Source organism: Meleagris gallopavo, chromosome 1 (assembly GCF_905368555.1).
Source record: "Meleagris gallopavo chromosome 1, MGAL_WU_HG_1.1, whole genome shotgun sequence".
NCBI lineage: Eukaryota > Metazoa > Chordata > Aves > Galliformes > Phasianidae > Meleagris > Meleagris gallopavo.
In genome coordinates this window covers 66,901,271-66,924,798 of record NC_139404.1, presented here as the reverse complement: position 1 = coordinate 66,924,798, position 23,528 = coordinate 66,901,271, and the positions used below count along the sequence as shown (strand labels likewise).

Sequence of the window (23,528 nt, the reverse complement as noted above, 5' to 3'; positions counted from 1 at the left end):
CCCACAGTCAGTCCCTTGAACAGGCACTGCCTTTCAGAACCAGTTGTGCTCTGCAGAGATGCGGTTGCATGTCTCTGAAGGGTGGGGACGGGGAGTGGAAGGATTGCAAGGCAGATCCCAGACTGTCCCTGAATCCCTAGAAGACACCTTCAATTCTGCAGTCTATAGTCTGCATTCTGATATTGGCAAAAGAATTCCCTGACCTAAAGATCACAGTAAATCACCTTCAGTGCTTTGGTACCATAACTTAAATTCAATTGCAGTTTCCTCCCCAGTACACTGATCAGCCTAAACTTTGTCCTGGCACAGTTGCTATCACTGCCTGAAATCTCAAGCACTTAAAACCTGTGCATACACAATGAACACTATCAATATTAGTAATACTGTGATTTTTCTGTAAAATGACATTTTGCTGCACATGGATTACATGAAGAAAAGGACAATCAACATTTTGAGCTCCTATTTCCATCCCCAGCCAAGCTCTGCTTAGAAAGGAAGCAGTTGCTTTCACTGAAATATCTACATCCTTTGTAGGTGGTCGAGTCTGTTGCCCCTTATGTCCTCCCAGGGGAATGAAGAAAAAAATCTGTGCATGGAAAGATATGAGTTTCCAGCCCTCTATGTGGGAGTAGTCCATGGAAGAGAAAGCCTTTAATTAAAAACAACTTTGAAGCCAAAGCCCTGCTTGTTCAATTATTCACAGTCCTTGCTTATAAAAGCTCACTGGGATCCTAGATATGGTAAAAGTTGAAACATTTAGGCCAAACTAACAAAACTAGAGAGCTTTCAATTTAGTAATACCTAGTATTAAAGCAACATTAAAGCAAGAAAATGTATATCCCAAGACTACAATACTTCCAATCTATTACTGAAATATGCATTTCCACAAGGTTAATGCACATTCAACTATGGCATAAAGCTGAACTGCAATCTCGTCCCTCTTACCAGCAAAAGAAAAAAGCTAGAGAACAGTATCGCTTTATCTGAATTCCACAGCTAGGCCTGGGGTCATGCTGTTTCCATGTGCAAACACCATGTGGCATATCCTGTGCTTTGCTGACAAGAAGCAATCTAATACTATGCTTCTGAATCCTAAACAAACAATACTGTAATCTACTGTCAGCTGCACAGTAACTGCTGCACTCTGTCAAAACATACATCTAGGATATACACGCTAAGAAAACCTGCAGGAAAAAAGATCAGATACCAGCCTTGCTGGAGTTCTCCCACTTTCTTCCACACGCCATCATCCCTCAAGCATCATGTTATAAGTACAAAAGCACACAGGGATTGGAATTCTTAACTCTGAAACAGAACATAAATACATTGCTACATGATCAGTTTTAAAAATATTACTTAGAATAACAGCATCAGAACACATATGCATCTGAGCAGCACAGTTTCAGGCTTGAAACTCAACTGCAGCTGATAGTACTTCAACTGCCAGAAGTGACAGGAAAGCTTCATAAAGCATTATTTCAGGCAGCAATGAATGACAAAACAGGAAGCAGCTCAGTAGGGCTATATCTTCTAATAAGACAGACCAGGAGCAAGACTTTCTTACAGGCACACTGGACACTGCTACATTATTTCTGGCTTCCTGGAACAGATTTCATAGGACGTGATGCACCAGAGCTCCCTTCTCAGTGCAGCAAAAGGAGAAGGTAGTTATTCAGGGATAAGTACTGATTATCAGTGCAATACACCCAAGGATGGATGTGACCACAAGCCTCTCCTGCACTTAGGCTTTTCTGTGGGGTGGGAGAACTACTCTGAACACTGTCACAGCTCAAAGTCCTTCTCAAAGACCCCAATATCTTCTTACAGACTCTAGATTTGAATACTGAACCGAAAGCTGATGAAGAATAGCTCAGTGCAAGTTCTACACTTTCCTTCGTTCAAACAGCCTCAGACTCCATCTTTTACTTAAGGTAAGTAACTATGCGAGATGAGGGCAGGGCTCCTTCCTTCTGCTGAGGTGTTATGAGGCCAAGGAAACAGCGTACCTGAGTTGGCAGAGGAAACTAAATAGATTTTAATTCCAAAAGCCTGATAATTAAAGGCACCGTCATGGTATGAAATAATCTTCAGTTATTAATACTGCTTACACAGTTTGAATTTTAAACATCCTTTCAAAAATTCATACACTATCTTGGCAACAAAGGTCACAAGTCAGGAAGCCTACAACATATGCATGCCAAAGCACAGGGAGAAAAGTGTGCACTGGAGTCTCCAGTTTAGAATCACTAGGTGAAGAAAGTACAGCAGAAGTCACTTCTTAAAACACTCTATTAAGACCAACAGTGACTAAAATGGGACCAGATGTATATCCCTGCATGAGCTACTCAGAAAAAGAAAAAAGAAAAAAAAAAAAAAAAAAGCTTTAAGCTAACTTTTTCAAAAAAGCTAAAAACAAATAAAAAATCCATCCACTTACCATTCCCAAAAGCACTAACCCAAGGGAGGAAAGGAAGCCTAAAGACAGATGCATCAACACATTAAAACTGAAAAACCAATTCACTGGTAATATTTTATACATTCAGTATTTCAGTATACTTCAGGGACGGCAAGTTCTGAAGAAACGAAAGTCCAAAGCAAAACAGTGCATCAACTTTGTTTTAGGATATACTTTGAGAAGTACTGGATCATCCAGTCCAGTTCCAGAAGTTTCTCCATACTAAACTGCTCTGATTTTTACTTGCTGGTCAATATGTAGGGCCAAGTTAATACAAACATATCCAATGACAGTTTGAAGCAAAGAAACAAAGTCATGCTATAGTTGAACTGTCGGTTTTTTTTTACCTGAAACAATTTGTAAGTCATGGATCAAGCAGGACCAAATGTTGATACGAATTATCACCAGGAATGGTTATTAAATTCTGATTTCTGCATCCAAAGAGCAGTCGGGACAGATAAACAATCAGTCCTATTAGGCCAACAGAAAAGCCTTAAGATTTCTTGCCTCTGCTGACACTTCTGATGTTGCAGGATGTGAGGAAATGCAGGACAATAAAATAATGGTACTCACAGACCAGCTTTTCTTTTTTTTTTCCTCTTTTAAATGGCTTGCAGAGGTCAAGCTGCTCTTTATAAAACAGGACTTTTGCCTTGAAGCCCAAATGTAGTTATCTAATCTATGGTTAGTTCTAGCCTTGAAGTTGTCTCTGTCAGACCAAAGTGCCAAGAATGTTGCCTTGGCCCACACACAGCGGTAGAAAGTGCTCACTCTCCCAAAGGGTGGAGCCCACCACAGAACAGCATTATTTCCACACTCCCTGAAAGACAAACGGATTCACCCCAAACCTTATGAAATAGCACAACACAAGGGAATTTCTGTTAATGCAGAGCTGATGAAATCTACAGAGAACTTCCTTAGCCTGGTTTATGTGCTGCGGCACTACTGCCAGCTCACTTGGTGTGGGAAGAAGCTGCAACCTCAGCAAGGAAGTTCACCTGAATCTCATGCACAGAGATCTTTAAACTGGCCTCGGACCTGAGCACAGACAACAGTAAATCTACTGCATTAGTCAGACTACTGTCTCAATATTTAGCTAGTGTTGGCACTCCTAAGACTACAGACTCCAAATCCCCTGCATGACTCCTGAGAGAACACAAAGATCGGTTAACAGGCCGTAGTAACTGATTATGCACAGGTATTTGCTCATTGCAGCAAGAGAAAGCTAAACACAAAGGAAAGCACTAAAGCACAATGTAAAGCTTAATTAAACATAGGAAATCCTAATTCAATTAAAATCCAGTTTGGCATAAATCACTGCCCATGGAGTTTATCGTTTAAGCTGCCGAACAAGCACAGCCCTGCTCTCACTTAATAGAGGAATCCAAGTAGGCCAAAAGTCAGCAAGTACAGAGTGTGAGATGCAGTACTGGGAGACATGCAAGTTTTGTTAAATAGTGAAATGAATGTCATGAAAGCCAAACAGAGCTGTTATGGGAGCACTGCAGCACTCAGATTAAGCTTAGAGCTGGAGAATTCTGCATCAGAAACACTGACACAAGTATATCAAGACATATGCACAGCTGAGCCTACAGCATATCTTTGTAGTTTTGTTGAGGAAGGCAGGTGGCAGTTTTAGAAGATATTTAAGAACTATTAATGCTTTATTTTATTTAAAAAACAACCTTGTACATCTACGCTCCGGTTGCACGAGGCTTTGAGCAACCTGATCTAGCTGTAGGTGTCCGTGTTCATTGCAGGGGAGTTGGATTAGACGACCTCTAAACGCCCCTTCCAACTCAAATGATTCTATGATTCCCGCTAACTTTCAATTTAATTTTAGAAGTTCTGTTTGTCTTTTCCTGTGTTCACACAAACAAGGCAATCAGCAACAGCCCACACCAACACTGCGGATTTTCAGTGCATCACAGGCTGTTTCCTGCCCCTCTGCTCATGCAGTACCAATCTGCATTTCTGTGCACAGTAGGAGCACTGGAAAGATGAATTTCTTCAATCACTCTATGGATTATTTTCTCCTTTCCTGAGACATTGCTTCCGAATGTTTACTGAAAAATCTATCTAATTTTCCACTAACAAACTAGGCCCCAAGTCTAAGGAGGTTTCAACGTGTTTAGCTTAGAACACACCAGCAGATTCATAGGAAAATAAAAACATACATATAATGCCTCTTGAGATCAAGTATTTGATTGCAAACATCTTTAAATAAACATCTTTAAAATCCAATCTTTCTCCAAACTGGGAACTGAGTCAAAATTACAAGCCTCTCAAAATACATTCTGACATCACATCAAATAACTGTGCTAAAACTATTTAGTTTCACTTAATGAGCTACTGAAAGTGTACAAGCGCACACATCTTGCCCACACTGGTTTAAGACATCCTTACTAATAACTCAGATTGATGGGAAAGGCTGAGGATGAAACAAAAAGCTGAGAAGTTTGGTTTCATTCACAAAAGTTGTTAAAAAAAATTAAAAAAAAACCAACTATTTTTTTCTGTTCTGGAAAAAAAGAACTTTGCTGTCGGATTGGACAAGACCAAGTAATTCCTCCCCACCACAGAGCTGCATATCATCACAGAATATTTGCTTTCAGATTAATTCTGGAATCTTAACTTTTTGTTTGAAAGCACATGGGCTTTTTTCTGTGCATGTGAAGAAACAAAGCCATGTTATAGAATTCTTTGTGCAAAGCATAATACTGGTATTACAGATAACAGGTGTCAGATTTGTTCAGCTCTGTAACAAAAGGTGTGGTTCTACATCTTCCTGAAGAAGCTTTAAGACGTCAATTAAATGTCTTCTCAGACTTAGGAAAGGTTAATCAAATGAAATATTAAATTAATTTTAAAAGTACAAAGCTAGAAAAAGTGAAGTGGAAAAGGCATTCATGTTTTTCTTCCTATTTATGATGAAATATCTGATTCACTTGAAGATATTAGTGCCATTTTTGCAGTTTTGATTAATGGGATAGATTTTGACTCCATTCAACGGTTATTTTTGTTTCCTCAATATATTAATTATTAAAACCTGTTTCCTACACAAGTAAAATTAAAGGTAAACTTCATTTCCTGAAAGCCTAGAATTCCCAATTCTAAACGTTCTGAAGCTATCTTTTGTAGGAAGTAATGTGCAGAATTGCTGAAACTTAATGGAAAAGGAGAAAGAAGATCGTAACAGAACTACACATCTCCAAAAGCAGCACTGCCTTCTTGCCAGAGAAATGACTAACATGCATTGCAGTTTGTGCAGAAATCAATACTACGTTTGCATTTGGTGGCTGGTAAAATATTTTCAGTAATTGCTATGCAAACACAGAAATGTTCAGCTGTTGTTAGCTCCAAGTTTTAAAAGTAATATGCACATATTTTTTTCCTTCAAATGTGTAATGATCACTTATGCAATGCTCATCACACGAGCTCTGTGTCTTGCTACTCTGAAGATTAGAATACTGCAGAATGCTATAGAGACCGATATGTCAATTAAAAAAAACTGTGATCTCAAAAAGATTTTAAAAACTTTAAAATTAAATCCATAATCCCATTAGTTTTCTCCATTTTACAGAAAAAGCCTCGTCAGCAAGTGGAGCAGTGAGGGGATGCAAACTTAGCTAAAGGTCAGTTAACTCATGAACAGAAATATGAAATAGTTTGCCTGCAACACTAAGGGCTTGGACTCAGCAACCAACGTCCCAAATGATAAAGAAAGAATCAAAAATTCTTGAAGCATACAGAGTGGCTTTCCTGTCTCTGCATGTACATAACATTTCCACATAGCACCCTCCCCATCATTTATCATCGGTAGTTCTGCCCTTATCTCCAGGCATATTCTCCCCATTTACACTCTACTTCCAGTTTGCCCAGAGTTAGCAAGAAAATGCAGAATCCTAATTCTGAAAAAGTTGAAATATATACATTTTTAAACATAAAATCAGTGCATTTCCTCAGAAACAGTCTACAGAAACAGAAATAGAATAGCATTCAACTTGGAATGCATTTGTGACGTTCATACTACAGATGCTACAATTGTGAATTCATTTAAATCAGGATACAAGATCTGAGTTTTATATAATGACAAATTTACATTGAACAGTAAGAAGGAGGAAAAAACCACCACTAAGTGAAACAGCAAGAAATTACACATGATAAAAATGTGAATGAGTCACGAAAAGGAAGGAAACAGATGCACACACCATAATATCTTCAACTTCAGCTATGGTATCTCACTGGTCAGAACAAGTACAAGGTCATTATAAAGCTGCAACAGTTAGCAAGGGAACAAGGGGTGCATTGTGTGGTGTTCAGCTCTGGAGTGGGGAGGAGGGGGTACAGAGGCTGAAGAGATGAAAAGCATTTTCTGTAATCCAAAGAATGCAGCAAAATTCAAGGATCCCAGTGATAACACTGTCATCGTTTTTTTTTCCTGTACAGACTCAATCCAAAGACAGGATGAAAGGTGTATGTGCAGTAAATTGAAACACGCAAGAAAAGCAATGAAAATGAGAGATGCAACACATTTCATTTGAAATTATTTTCCTCTGAATGAGAACTTCCCCAAAAGTCAGAGAAAAAGCACTCTGAATCAGAGCTCCTTTTAGACAGTATCTAGAAACTTGTTCCACCTCTTCACTCTTTTCAGTAGATATTAGCTGCACAGATTGGAGCAGAGAAAAAAGAATACTAAAAGAGGTCAATGAACAAGATATTCTCTGATTCAATTGAACCAGGACTTTCAGATTTTCCATCTGAAATTCCTTCAAATCAAAATTCCTTCCATCAAAATTCCACCCTGATTTACATGGCAGGAAGACAGATCTGGAAAGGGTTCTTCATCCAGAATTTTTGAGTCCAGACAGTAGAAGCACCTCTTAACTCGGGAGGGTCAAAGACATCTTCTCTGTGTACTCCTGCACAATGTAAGCCACAAATCACTCAGTAGTTACTCAGATTTACAGGACACAAGAGAAGTCTGAATGCTTAAACACTAAGAAAACGTGGTGCTGATGCTTATTTACGACAAGAAATTGAGCTGTCTTAGGTGACATGCACAAAGAAACACAAAGTGAGAAACTAATTCATTTGGAAGAACACACATCTCTCATCATCCTTATCCTCATCAAAAAGACTTCCACTTCTTTTATGTTCTGATACGAGGGAACCAAACCACAGGGACTATCCAAAATGAGTGAACTACAGATTTATATGGGGTTAGAAAGCTTTTCTTCTAACCTTTGATTTATGTTTTGACTGACACTGAATAAAAGTGATTTTTTATTTAAGAACAAAAATCTATTGACTCCATGATTTCAGGAGATAAGTGCTTTAATAAATTGCATATTAGCAGCTGTTTCTTTGTCTTATACACTGAAGCAGACAGCAAACTGAAGTAACAGTAAACTATGATAGTGATGCTTATGAGGCAAAACAACTGGTTTACTCCAAAGAACTAAGGTGCACAAGTAACTGTCCCCATGTGACAGTGGGCAAGCATCATCTTCATTAAATTTTTGCATGCCCATATATTCTGTTGTTATACAATAACGTAACTCAAAGAGTATAGCTTGCTTGTCCCATTGTGAAGTGACAGATAAAGGAGTGATACTCCTTACCTGGCGGCTAGCCAGGGACTTGCTCCACTGAAAGGAATTTACTCAGTAGCACTCACAACAAATGCACAGACAAATTTAACTACGTTCCGTTCACAGAATGCAGAACACGTTGTAGTAGTGAATGTCCCATATTTGCTTCACCATCTTAATTTACAGCATAGAACAGAGGACTCAAACCAACCTGAATAATAATTGCCAGTGCATAATCTGACATATATATTTGTACAGTGTTTAATTCAAAGTTCTGATGTTTCTACTATGTCAAGAATTAATCACATTGTCATAAAAATCATTATCTGCTACTGCCTTCTTTTCTTGTCATCTCTTCTGGATTTCTGGCAACGTCTCAATTGCCAAATTGAGGATATCTCCTTACACCCAGCATTATCTTTTAAACACACACACACATCACCTTCACAAAGAGGCAGCTGGAGCCTGCTGTCCCAAAACCTACATACAGCCAAAGCCGACTGCCTAACAATAGGCCACCAATGAGCTGTTGCTGACAGAGAGCTGTCCAAGCAGATCTAACAACTAGGGAGCCAGTGACAAGAGTCTCCTCTCATTCTGGGCACTTTCATCAGAGGCAGGCTGGCATCAGGTCTTCTCCATTCACAGGTGGAGAAGAGATACATATGGGAATCACATCATCATATGAATGGTAAACTTGGCAGGACCATGATAGGCATGCTCCAGAACACAACTATCTTGAGAAAGCAAATGTTGCACAGAACAGGGGAGCTGGGGTCTTCCTCAGATGTCTAACTTGAGGAAGTAAGTGATGTCAGTATATCCACACACACTTAGGAAACTCTTTAACCTCTAAGGTTTTTGGTGTGCTTTATGTACAAACATTTTCAGGAAGGAGAAGGAAAACTCTTATTTGAAATGTGTCGTAACTTCTTACCTGCAAGTGAAGACAGATGGAGATGTCTGGTTATGCAGAGGGCTTAGTGCAATCTGCTGCTCCAAGCATAAGGGCCAGTTCTGCTGACAAGGTCACTTGCTGAAAAAAAAAAAAAAAAAGAAGAAAAAAAAAGAAATGTTGTAAATTAGTAAAACTATCCCAAGAGTAAAGCTATAGTTCCCCTCTCTTTCCTTTAATGCTTTTGAAACAAGTGCTTCCCCAGCATGAGTGGACAGATTAAGAAAAACGTAGCGTAACAGCTACATAAAACTAGAATTTCTTTTTTTCAAATAGTGTAAAAGGAACACAGAGTGTTGTATTTAATTTGCTACCTTTTTTTTTTTTTAACCAGGTGAAATAACTGCTATAAATAACTAAATGTGGTAAACAGCATTTCACCAGCTTTCCAGAATGTTATGAAATACCAAACACTACACTAGGTAGTCATGAGCATCTGCCACTGCTGTATTGTAAATATAAGAGATTGTGAAATAATCTTCTTTCCTAATTTTCTTCTTAAAGAAAATAATCCTCAAACTGGAAGTCTTCCAGATACAAAAACCCCTGCATGCATAGAGACTGTATGAACTGCATACACTGACTCCCTTGTAGTGGTAAATCTCAGTTAACATATGCATACATAAGGAATCAAACAAAGTAGGCAAAAGGTAACAAATCCTGAACAGCTGACTAAGACTAATATTAATCAGCTTGCAAGGGCTGCTTACTACAATTATGCTTAACAGCATGATGGTGCCAGGCCTACAAACACTGCCTAATACTATGCCATAGCTAGGGAGAACATGTGAAAAGTGGTCGTTTTTAAAGCTCTGTAGAAGAGTTTCTGAATAATACTTCAATTGAACATATCTGTTACATTGAATGCTAATTAGAAACTTCAGTCTTTCAGCAGTGTATATTAGCTCTAAAGCAGAGAAGCTTTCCTTGCATCTTTTAGCCTGTCCTCTTCTGTCCTCACTGCTGTGAGTCACTGAATATTGCCAATGCAAACTGCTTTTCCCCTAGTACTTGCTATAGATTCAATAACTAGTGACTCCAGCATAAACATGTCGTAAGTGGCCAGAAAACAATCAGCAAAAAAACTCTTAAAGATCTAGAAAGGAAAGACTGGTATACTGTAATACTAGACTATGAATGCCATGCACTGAAGCCTTCCAGAAGTAATTACTGCTTCCACCATGGCTCAAAATTTCTAAATAGGATGTTCAGGACCTCCAGAGATTTAAGGCACACATACAGCCATTTTCACAACCACAGCCTGAATACTTATCTTTCATTCACAAAGCAATATTCATTGAATTCTGCATAGCTGCAATATGTTTTTGTCAAGTGATGTTCAGTGCTTTCCAGATTCTGCAGACCCACAAATAATTGCTAATGCTTCACATGAATTTTTCACTTCAGTTCTGAAGTGATCGTAAGTGCTTTTTGGTGTCTTTATGCCTCTCAGCAGAGAAGCTCCACTTTCACACAAGGAAGAGCTTAGTTAACATCCTTAGCATAGTTGCTAGCATTTACATTCCAGAACACCGCTTTGAATTTTCCACTCAGGTTTTTTCACCAAGTACTCATAACTAGAATCAAGCAGTCACAGATAAGGCTGAACATTCATCCAAACCATTGCAGCAGGCTGAATCACAAGTATCTAAGCTTCAGTTACTTACTGATCTCCGTATACACATTAGATTATAATAAACCTGACTGTAGAACGCAGACATACTTGCTTGAATTTTTCTGAGGAAGGAAGGAGTAAAGAGGAGAGAAAGGAGCGGAAAGAAAAGGAATAGCACCTCACCCCAAACAGAGAGCCCAGCTTTGAGATGGTAAAGTTGTCCTCACCAATGCCAACTGATCAACCGCCAAGATACCAGAAGCAAGCATTTCTACTGCTGTTCCTTGCAAACTACTCGAGAATATCTCAAACAAAAGGATAAGAGCAGTGGGTTTTTGCCCTGAGAGTTGAGCCACTGCGATGCAGATCTGGCAGCAGGGTCTGATATTCCACTCAAACAGAGACCTATTATCTTTAGCTCTGCTGAAGCACTAAAGCTCTTCTTAGACCACTTTACAAACTGAGTGCAAAGGAGTAAGGATAAGAGCCACATTGTGTCCTTAGGGACCCCTATTAAATCAGATTCACAACATCAGCCACTTCCTCCTTGTTTTCCTCAAGCCATATGGCTTCCTGACAAAATCTCTGCAAACAATAAATCCATTAATCAAGCCACTGTTGGAAGAAAAGATTTTTTTATTCCCTTCATCAATCCAGACGTCTTAGCAGAGAAATTTTATGTATTTTAGTCAGAAAAAAAAAGAGGGCCTATTGAAGTCCTAGGGAAAATATTAAAAGTATTCTTGTGCTCACACTACAGACTTGTCGTTTGGAGCCTTAAATCAAGCACTTACTTGCAACAGATCCTGACTTGTTAAAAGATGTAAAAAGATGCAGGAAAAAAAAAAAGATACACGTCAGTTGAGCTAACAAGCAAAGCATCCAGTCTCATTAAATATAAGAGGAGGAATCCAATACGAACCACTGACCAGATTCCCTAGCATACAGGGTGAAAAAACAATATGTTTTTTTTTCAATCGGCAGAAGTAGGCAGGCATTAAAAGTCATATTTTATTCCTACTATGCGCTAAGTAGATGCACGCGCACAAATTCCAGAAGTAGCCCACAGGTATCTAACAGGAACTCAGTGATAGGGAGAAAGAATAAGAACAGTAAGATTTCTAGCTTTTTAAAGTGGGAAAACTCTCTTTTTTGCAGGTGGGAGGGTCTCCCTCTCAGGCAAAATAGGGAGAAGAGTTGAAAAACAACATAAACAAAGAAAACTAAGCACAATCATTGCTTCACCAAACTGAATAAACTTCAGACTCTGCTTCGGTTTAGGGATGAGAAGTATGCAAACCTGGAGCTGCTACAGGGTGAAATTCTGTTTTATACACACACACACACACGTATATGTATACGTATGTGTGTATGTATATGTGCGTATATATATGTAAATAGTTTTGGGCAAGTACAAGGGCTGCTCTCAAGTTAATGCCTCCTACTTTGTGATGTTGGGCACAATGTCAGAGGCAGATGTTGCTGGAATGAGAGTAGAGGCTGAACTTTCCCAACAATATCCCATCACATTTTGTTGCCACATGAGAGATGGCAGCAGAGGGGCAGTCTGACAAAACAGCATCTGACATGGAAGTGCAGATGAAGCAATCATATGGAGTTGAATGAATTTAATTCCTCCATGCAGAAAAAATGGTACTCATCAACACTCATTAACGCTTGCTGAACGTTTATGGAGACCAAACAGCATATGTGAGCACAGTGAGGTGGTGGGTTGAGTTCTTCAGCATTGTGACAGTGGGTCACCACTGCTGGTGCAGATCTTGATAAGCTCAGCATGCAGGCTCCTGCTCATCTCTCGAAAAAAAGGCATAGGTAAATGGTAGTGACTCTTGAAAAATAGCATTTTGTAGCTGAGAATTTGCACTATCAAACAGTGTTATTATGCTTCTTGTATCTGTTAGAGTTTCCATGGAAATAACAGGAAGCGTTACTTTCACAGTGACCTATGTGTATAATGTAAATATATGGTAAAACATTCCCTTTCCTACTCAATGGGCTTAAAGAGGGTAAGAAGCTAAGAATTCTAAAGCATATAGAGGAAACAAAGACCTAATTTTCTTTACTTGTATTAACAACTTTTGAGTAGAGCGTTCTTGTATTCTCAGACGTCATTGAGACACATGTAGACTCTATTATCCCTGGCTATCCCAAGCAACTATTTGCATTACACCTTGGAGCCTACCCAGCAAGAAGAAAAGAGAGTTCCTAGTGATGATGGAAGAAAAGAGAACCAAAGATGTCATCTATCTGAGTATATGACTGTGCACATGAGCAAGGGGCTCAGTGAAGAAGAAGGTCTACAGAATGTGGAAAAGGAGTCTAGATACATGCAATAAATATAGGAACATTGCCAGGTCATGCAGGGACACAACAAAGAAGGCTAAGGCACACTTGGAGTTAAATCTGGTGAGGGAGGTCAAAGACAACAAGAAAGACTTTTTTAAACATGTCAATAGCAAAAGAAAGATTAGGGAATGCTGAATGAGGTGTGTGTCCAGGTAATGGAGGACACTGAAAAGGCAAAGTTAATGAATGCCTCCTTTGCTTCAGTCTTTGCTTCTAAGACTGCCTCCTAAGAATCCCAGAATAAGAGAGAGCCTAGGGAAAGGAAGATTTCCTTTTGGTTGAGGACAATCTGCTCAGAGATCATTTAGGAAAAATCCATGGGCCCCAATGGGTTGCACCCATGAGGACCGAGCGAGCTGGCAGAAGTGACTGCTTAGCCTCTATCATCTTTAAGAGGTCATAGAGAACAGGAGAGGACTGGAAAAAAGCTGATACCATTCCATCTTCAGAAAGTTACAAGGAGGAGGATCCAGGAAACTACAGGCCAGTCAGCCTCACCTCTGTCCCTAGGAAGGTGATGGAATAACTTATTCTGATGTCATCCCTCAGCAAATGGAAGAGAAGGTCATCAGGATGCATTCATCAATGGGAAATCATGCTTGTCCAACCAAGTAGCCTTGTATGATGTCATGGCAAACTGGGTAGATGAGGAGAGAGCAGTGGATATTGTCTACATTGACAAAAGCAAGGCTTTTGTCACTGTATCCCATAACATACTCGTAGGTAAGCTCAGGAAGTGTGGGACAGACAAGTGCACAGTGAGGTGGATTGAGAACAAGCAGGGCTCAGAGAATTGTGATCAGTGGTGTAGTATAGTTGAAGGCCTGTAGCTAGTGGTATTCCCCAAAGATTGGTACTGGGTCTGGTCTTGTTCAGCATCTTCATCAGTGATCTGAATGAAGGGGTAGAGAGCACCCTCAGCAAATTTCCTGATAATATGAAGCTGGTAGGAGTGGCTGACATACCAGAAGGCTGTGCTACCATTCAGCGAGATGTGAATGGGCTGGAGAGTGGACAGAAAGGAGCTTAAAGTTCAGCAAGGGCAAGAGGAAGGTACAACCGTACACATTGGTATAATTTAGGGGCTGATCTGTTGGAAAAGAACTCTGTGGAGAAGGACCTGTGTGTCCTGGTGGACAACAGGTTGACCACAAACCTGAAGCGTACGCTTGTGGCTAAGAAGGCCAATATAATTCCAGGATGCATTAAAAAGAGCATGGCCAGCAGGTCAAGGCAGGTGATCCTCCTTCTCTACTCTGCTCCAGTGAGGCTACATTGAGAACACGTGCTCTCCAGTTAAAAAAAACAGGGAACTTCTAGAGAGAGTCCAGCAGTGCTTATAAATATCTAATGGACAGGAGTCAAGTGGATGGGGTCAGGCTCTTTCTGACAGTGCCCACTGACAGAACAAGGGCCAATGGGCACAAGAGGAAGTTCCATCTGAACATAAGGAAAAACTTCTTTACTTCGAGGGTAGCAGAGGACTGGAACAGGCTGTCCATAGAGGCTGTGGAGTCTCCTCTGAAGATATTTAGAACTCACCTGAATGCTTTCCTTTTAACCTGCTGTAGGGAACCTGCTTTACTAAGGAGGGGGTTAGACTAGATGATCACCAGAGGCCTACTCCAACCCCTGCAGTTCTGTAATTATCAAAAAAGAAGCACCTGCAAACTGAACAAAAGTGCTGGCCACCTCTTCAGCTCCAGAATGGCTGTTTTGAGTATCTGTTCCCATGCATGTTTTTTTTCCACCTCCATTTCCTAACAGTTGTTGTTTAGTTTATTGAATGACAGACTTTGTATCCCAACTCATGAAAAAAAAAAAAAAAAAAAAAAGGAATCCCCTGCTGAAAATAAATTTAGGAGAAACGAGAAGCAGTTTACAATGGTGAAAAAGACATTACTGAGAAATAGCATTAAAAAGGAACCAAGCTGATTTTTCAAAAGTCTTTTACATTTAAATACAGGAAAGCAATATCCTTGACTACAAGCAGGAAATCTTTAAAATGAAAGCCATTACTGTCTTTGTTGAAGTTGAGTAGCAATTAGCCATAAAGGAAAAGCATATGGAAACAGGAATCTCAAAACTGAATCATTATCAGCAAGTAAACATCTGTAATTCTACCAAGGTCAGAACATTTTGGTAAGTTCTATGGGGTAATGTGAGAACCATGAAGTTAACTTATATCTCTATCAAGGTAATGATGAGTCTGAAATGCTGCAGACATCATATGGAACCTACAGCTATAAATTATTAACCTGAAGGTCACAATCTAAGAAGATGCACCACTATATCCAAAGTACAAACAGATCTGTTCATGCCTTGAGGCTGTGGTGAAATGTAAGTTCTGGACAGAGCAGCAAGGAAGGTTGGGTGCTGAAAACTAAGGAGGTCTTTACCACGTCTGCATCATATGGTCCCAATTATCTTCTCATCACAATTAATCAAAAATTATCCATCAGCAACCACATAACGACCTATATAAAAATAAATCTGAGATTGCTGCATGGCTCTACTACATGACCCTATGATCTTCTCTCTTTCTGTGCAAATTGGCAGAATAATAGCATAATAGCACATAACTTAGTAATTCTTTTACATGCCAGCATATTTCTTAAGACAGCATGCATTGCAACATTACACTTACAGATAGGAGGCATGCTTTTGATTGTTTCCTGCACGAAAAATTTACTTCGTTGTTGACATTTTTTCCAAATGGGTCCATGAAACCCAAATGAGGTTCAATAAGGCCAAGTACAGGGCGCTACACTTGGGTTGGGGCAATCCCAGGTATTTATACAAACTGAGGGAAGATCTCCTTGAGAGCAATCCTGCAGAGAAAGACTTAAGGGTCGTGGTGGACAAGAAGCTGGACATGAGCCAGCAGTGTGTGCTTACAGCCCAGAAGGGCTGTGTTCTGGGCTGTATTAAAAAAGGGGTGGCCAGCAGGAAGAGGGAGGTGATTGTCCCCCTCTACTCAGCTCTTGTGAGGCCTCATCTGGAGTACTGTGTCCAGGTCTGGGGCTCCCAGTACAGGAAGGACATAGAGCTCTTGAAGCAGGTCCAGAGGAGGGCCACTAAGATGATCAGAGGGCTGGAGCAACTCTCCAACGAAGAAAGGTTGAGGGAACTGGGCTTGTTTAGGTTGGAAAAGAGAAGGTTTTGGGGAAACCTCATTGTGGCCTTCCATATTTAATGGGAGCATATAAACAGGAGGGGGAATGGCTCTTTATGAGGGTGGATACTGATAGGACAAGGGGGAAATAGTTTTAAACTGAGATAGAGGAGGTTTAGGTCAGATATTAGGAGGAAGTTTTTCACACAGAGCGTGCACCCATTTCACATGCATTAATGTAGTTAGGAACATGCATGCAACGGTAATTGAAGAATAAAAAAATCCACTTCCTTTGCCACTGAACGTACATGCTGGCCATTACAACTGAACGAAGAATTAACACAGTACTTCAATATACACTCTGTGCTCATAATGTAGAGGCAGTATCCAATGGTTCTTTGCATTCTCAAAAAGTGGATATTGTAACTCTCGAAGAAATAAGACTACTTCCCATGCAGAGTGAGACACCAATTTCTATTTGCACACCATAGCAATCAATAGTCAATTCTAGAGAGCCCATTTTATCGTAAAATGGGTAAGAAGGATTGCTGTCATCTTTGCAGATCAGGGTCATTCTTTTCTGCTTCCACAGCATCATTTTGTACTTGTCTTATTTTTATAGGAACAGTGAAGTCAAGTAGTTCCCAAAATTCACATCAGGAACAGAAAAAGATGGAAGATAGCACAAGTCACTACAAATAATTTGTAAACTTAAATCAGTTTGGTTTAGGAATTAACCAAAACCAACTCAGAAATCCAGTTTTACATAATTTCTGTCTCCAACACTGGCAGGAATGTTATGTGTCTCTATATTTTTGTATCAAAAGGTTAGTTGAAAAAATGTCATGCAAAAAAGTGATTCCCCAGAAGGCTTAAGGGGTTACTTTAAGCTGACTTCCAAATGCAGTTCTATTTATTCCCAATAATCCCCAGATTCCAATCTTTTTATACTTATTTAGGAAAAAGTGAAACACAGAAGATTGTGTAAGTAGGAGCAAAACTGCCAGCAGGTACAGAAACTCCTTGTTTTCTAAAGGCCTGGAGCAGTTTACTTTGCGATTTCCATCTTGCATGCAGTGCATTTCAATCTCCACATGCGATTCAAATGCACATAGTTCCATCAACACTTTGAAGTCAGCTCTGCAGCCAAAAATTGTACCATTCTCCCTACCGTTTCCATCTCTTATCTGACATGGTTGCCCTCAATTTATAGTGAGCTGAGTCCGAAATCAAATCCAGACTTAAAAGAACCAAAACCTTACATACTAACAGTGCAGCATAACACATGCACCAATGAAACTACAGTGCAAGCTGTTTCATATTGCTCACTAGTGCTAAAATGGCATAAAAGATAAGTGAATTCCTCCCCGCACACATCAATGCACATCTACAAAGGATTGCACACTGAGACAAAATTTCCAGTCATACAGAATACCAGAAAGCCTGCCTCTTGTTGGCTCTTCTGCAGATAAGGCAAAGTTGCAGTGCTGAAGGGCCAAAGAAACTTCGCACGCTTTCACCAGTATGTTAGAGGTCTTTACTTCAGGTACTGGGGAAAAAAAAAAAAAAAAAAAAAACACACCTCACTAATTTAGGTTTCATGCTGATGCATAAAAGGAAACAGTTTGAGAAAATTTGTGCTTGCAAATAGCCAGCTTCTATTAAATGAATTTCAAATACCTATAAATGAAAGCACACACTGAATAATAAAAGGTGAAAGTACTGAATTATACAGCTGTTAGGCATTTCATGGTTATAAAAACAGTCACAGATGGCAGCTGCAGAAAGGAACATTGGGCCTGAAATCTTGCAGATTTGTAGTTTTGTTTGTAAGCACTTGTCCTTGTTGATAAGGAGCACCCTCCACGAGACCTTCAGCCACCCTCTGTTCTCCCTCCCCTTCAAGTATTTGAAGAAATGTTAGTGAGATTATTAGTGACAATTAAACTTAATCAAATAAACGTTATATAGTAGCACTAGTTAATATCAGATTTTTGTTTGATTCTTTGGAGCATTAATTTCTTACTTCATTATGCAGTCAGTGGAAGCCATTGACTGTAACTTACCCTTACCTTGCAATTAGCAATGAAGTGATGGAAGAAACACAAAGTTGACTTTTGCTGGTTTTGCTGCATCCTCAGCAAGTTTAATCAGTCGTCTGGAAGTAATCTTTCCAGTGGAATGAATTTCATGGATGTTTGGACCTTTCATAGGTGTATGTGTAGGACAGATGTGGGAGATATAGAGAGAAATTTTTCTACATCACAAGCCATTACCTCCATCTCAAACAGCAGTAAGCAAAGCTATAGCATGTCTCAGCAAAGAGATTTACTTAAGAGAAACTGTGTAGAAAGCAATTAGACTCCCACAGTTTCAGAAGTAATAATGATCTGTTAGACATTGACTAGTAGTTAATTATCATCTAGCAGAACTAAGACCACTTAAGAAATGGCCAATCAGTGGATTATACCACCAAAGACTTGGAAATTTGTTTATTTGATAGCATACAAGTTTTTGCTTTACCAACTACAGAACTTAATTTGTGTGAATGGCAACATACTTCTACATTTAAAAGGACACAAGCAACTAAATTATAAGTTGCCACATGTTTCCTGATAAGTATAACATCACTGAAAAATAAAACTAAACCAGGCTGCTGGTTTACAAGTGACAGCAGCAGCCCATACCATCATCAAAACTGCAGAATTCTAGCTCTTGCAGAAGATCAGGAACAGGGATCTAGTCAATCTCTTCATGATTGTTCACCATGGTTGTTAAATGCAAATAATTCCAGCTATTAAAAAAAAAAAGTGATAAAATTGGGTTTTCTTAATACAATTCCTACCATTCAGTATTTTAATTCTCTGAAAAAGGTAAAACGTATGGATGATAATTGCAAGGTATGGAACAGGAGATGGAGAGAAGCTACCCTTACAATGACTGATCAAGCTTACCACAGCAAATAAGCACTAAAAGGTATCCTGCAATCAAGAAGGTAGCAGGTTTGTCACAAAGTATATTGCATACCCACATTAAAATAAAGATTAAAAAAGCTTAGACTAGTCTATCTCTTCAAAAATTAGAACACCGGAAGGAGAGACAGCCTTCTTCATAACTCCAAGGCCTTGTTTTTAATCAGCATTTCAAGCCAAGAAACACTCTTCTAGGGGGAGGCAGAGAGGGATATACAGGGAGGTTCTAGCTGACATACGCAGTCCTCGCATCGCCTCCAGTCAGGCTAAAATAGAAGTCACCACTTAGATTCAGATACCTTTCCTTTGTGGAACAATTTATTTACTTTTGTAGGGGACAGTCATTACTTAAAATTAAGTACCCAACATAAGCCAAGAGAAAGTCAAAGCTTTTCTTCAATGTTAAAAAGGAGGACTCAGATCCTGTTGCAATTAACAAGTTGAAATAACAAAAACAGTAATACAGTCTTACACTGTTTTCAGAATTCTTTGGCAATTTCTCCCCTGATTTAGAGGAGCAAGTCAGCAAATCCCACAAACTCCTTCTGTAAAAAAAGAAAAAAAAAATGACAACGCACTGTACCACATGGGAGGTACGTACACACTTCAGCCATTAATCAGCTGCAAGGCTTATGAGGCAAGCACACAGTAAAAATATGCCTCAATGTTAATGCATGTAAGTACCAGCAGTTTTTTCCTTCACTGCAATGCTGTGCTTCACAGAACAGGCTCCAGTAGATGTGCTGCCAGTTCACCAGAGGGAAGTGGGAAGACCCCTAGAGGGATGTGGAAAACAAAATCAGTTCCAAACACAGCTTTGTGCTCCATCACTGCAAATCTGATGGTAAGCCTGCAAAACTGTGAAAGTCAGTCTCTTTGATAAAACACATAAGAAAACAGCAAAGTAATGAGTGACTCAGCAAAAATAAAGCTGTCTTTCTCAACTAGATACATACATTTTGATTTTTTTCTCCTTCTCTCCAAATCTAGAAGTTACTTGGTTTCAAAACTGCAAAGGTGTTTTATTATTATTATTATTATTATTATTAAGGTATTAAAAAATCTAATTCCTCCTGAGCTAGCATACAGCTAGGAGGAACCCATGGAAAGAAAAATGAAGTTATTGCAGCATTTGTGGATTTTTCAAGTTAACACTGACTCAGATCCCATGCAGATTACACTAATTTTCATCAGTCCTGACTTGCAATTTCCAGAACAAGAAACAAGAAACAATTTATTAAGGTCTTGCCATGGATTCTTCCTTGAAGACAAATGCATCTCAAATACATGCAAAAAGTTCAAAAGTCAATGGTAAGAGTGCATATTTTCAACATTCCCAAACAATGACGTTTGCAAAACGGTAAATACCAAAAGGTAGACAACAAGAGACTGAATAGGAATATGTTTTGATCTTTGAAAATTATCCTAGAGGATAAGAGACACAGCTTGCTACTAGAAAGAGTATGATCCCAACCAGTTAAAAATACTGTCTTGCTGCTATACTTGAATAGTACCCATATGAGTAAATCACATTGTCATGACACAAAGAACCATACCGTTCAGTAGAGTTCCATGGTGACCAAACTTTTCACCACGGGTCTGCTGTACAGTGCTGCCACTGCAAATTATTTGAGGGGAAAAAAGTGTATTTCTCCCCTCTGTGCTTTGTATCATTTATGAAAGGACCTTAAGATACCAATTAGGAACAGATGAAACAACCTGAACAAAGGGTGCCCCATACCTGAGATCTCCCACGAGAAGGTTGCTCCCTCATGATTGCCAGTTTACATGCTGGACTGTAATCCTTCCATCAGCCTTTGATACTTTTGAAACAGACCACTATTACATTTACAGCTTCCTTCTATGCCTCATCCCCAAGACAAACCACTGTTCGATTCTTAGGCTCATCTCTACTGGTCTTTGGAGATCTCTAGCTGTGAAAAAGGCAAAATTCTAATCCACATGCTACTTTACAAACCAACCATCCTATTACACCACTAGGCAAACATCACTGCAAGCTGACTTAAAGCAGCAGATTCCAACAGTGAAGAGCAATTACTTCCCATCTGATGGATTCATCCAGTTTTACTACTACTAAGTATCTTCCTTCAATATGCTTACAAGCATTTTTAGCTTTCATTGGTAGTGTGAATGGTCTGATCCATCTCATCCCTATCACACTGCACTTAATTTCTCTACCAGAGCCTTTTTTCTGAAAGAGTAATGTGTGCACAGTCACTACTGTACTCAAGATGCAAGATGCTGATCTTACAAGAATTTAACTGAGGTCACAAACAGTAATTCTTGGCAAAGTTAATTTGCAAAAGTTAATAGCAATGGCATTTCAGTCATTTCAACTCTCCCCAGCCTAAAGTTTCCAAGACAAAATAAGGAAGGAGCTCTACTTTAAACACCTACTGCTTACATATGATCATATATTCAACTATCTTGGCATCCCACCTCAGTTAATAGACAGTGTAAGGCTCCCAGGTGCATATAGATACTGTGGCAGGAGTTCAGCAGCTTAGCCACAAGCATTTTACAATGAAAGTGCAGTTTGAACTCCTTAAACACTGGAAAAGATTTCTTTGGACATCTTCCACTAAAAAGGCAGATTAGGAGTTACAAGCTCACATTCAAAGACTTAAGACATCTAAAAACTTCAGGTGCTTTAACTCACTATGCATCAAGACAAACACCAAGCTTAAGAAGGCAGAGCATTATTGAACTTGGAGTTGCTAGTCTTGGCCCACTAGCTTAAAACTCAAGTGAAGACATTTCTACTAAGGCATTTTAACATGAATGAAGAACAGTTAAGGAGCTGTGCAAAGTTACCACAGCTGAGCAGATGCACCTTAGCTTGTTAAAGTACTGTAACTCAGTGTCACAGTCCTCTCAGTCTTCTGAGCCTCTTGAAATGCTATGGAGAATGCAATAAGACAGCTACTTCACTCCTATGTTCCAAGAAGGTAACATCTCTGGTTGAAGGCTTTTCACTACCTCTGTTGCATTCTTCTATACTACTGTTCTCCTTACTCCAAGCAGGCTTTTGTACATCATTCAGATTCCCTTCCTCCAAGGTGAAAGCAGTTTCTATTGCTGCAAAAGATGGAAGAAGCAGTACTGAGAGCATTTCCAAGGAAACCTGTAGTTGCCCTGCATTACTGACATAACACGGTCTAACTAGAAATTGCTTTTATTTCACATCCACACTTTTCATCATTTACACTAATTAATCAATCATAATGTTTTGCTGCACTTTTACATTCTCCCTGATTTAAGATTAAGGACTCCAGTAGCTGTGATGAAAAGAAAGAAGGTTTTTACACTCAGACGCTCGACATCAGCTTGTCCAGTTCCTCCTTCCCTTCTGTCTCCCATCAATTCCCACGGTGACATAAGAGAATTCCACCCTCAAAAAAAGAGACCAGCACAAAGCACTAATTATCCCTTTTATAGCATTCACTTCCAAATCAAGCAGGAAGCTCTAACTCCCACAAGGAACCTCAAGAACAGCCTTGTAAGTTGCAACAGTTCACATACTAGGTCCTTACGGAGATGCTACTCGAGATGCTACGTGGGGAAGAACATCCAGTGAAAATTGATTCTACTTCCTTTTGAAATACATGTTCTGTTAAAAACATAACTACAGTTATATCATTAACTATTATGTGACAAATACACATTTGACTTAGTTTTAAATTAAGCTAAATAATTCTACAATGCAAAATTAAAGCTGGGTTTCTGCAATGGCACCAACAGCCTGTGTTAAAACTTCCCTATTTCTAGCATCAGAGTTCAAGTGAAACTATTGCTGATTTGGAGCCACATTCCATTGATCAGCTCCAAGGGCAGCAACACTACTCAGTAATCATAATTTCTAAGCAAATGCCCCATGCTAAAGGAAGCATGGGCAACACCACTGGGCACTTTTAACTTGCCACCAACACATCATTTGATACAAAGGCCGTTTTGCTTCCAAAGATCAAGCAGTCTAGGTTAGTACTAGCTTCCCTTACCAAATTATTTCAGGATGACTATGTAATAGTTCTTAGTATTAGTCCAGATCTGTGAGGCAGGCATTACTACAACACAAGTAGATGTAAGCAGTTTTCATGTAATTCTGTATTTGTCTAATAGTCAAAGGAAAGCAAGTAATTAGAAAATCCATAGAAAATGGATTCAAAGCAGTCAGTAAGATAAGTTTTCATGGGAAATATTCAGAATTAAAATAGGGGGGGAAAACAACAATCAAAGTTTGAAAGCCTGTGGTCTTTAACACATGCCACAGAAATTAAATGCTACTGCATTCACTGCTTAAAGCGCAGTCTCTTAGCAGCATTTTGATAAGAAAGTTTAATAGCTGAGATACAGTTTTTGCAAACTGCACTTTAACAGCTGAAGCATCTCCTCACACAACTGATGTTGGTGCAAAGTGCAGATGACAGAAGC

General features: G+C 39.3%; 1 protein-coding gene across 2 annotated transcripts in view; it reads right to left on the bottom strand.

Moving 5' to 3' along the window:
* RASSF8 (Ras association domain family member 8) overlaps positions 1-23,528 on the bottom strand; it is a 78,570-nt gene that overhangs the window by 30,816 nt on the left and 24,226 nt on the right. Inside the window, exons 1-4 of one of the 2 annotated variants that reach the window (XM_019616769.2) lie at positions 19,549-19,607; positions 18,792-18,898; positions 18,177-18,308; positions 8,990-9,088 (exon numbers count right to left, since the gene is read on the bottom strand). The gene's annotated coding sequence lies outside the window, so the exon portion shown is untranslated. Of the gene's footprint in view, positions 1-8,989; positions 9,089-18,176; positions 18,309-18,791; positions 18,899-19,548; positions 19,608-23,528 lie in introns of those variants that run through there. The other variant, XM_085231933.1, reaches the window with a different exon arrangement.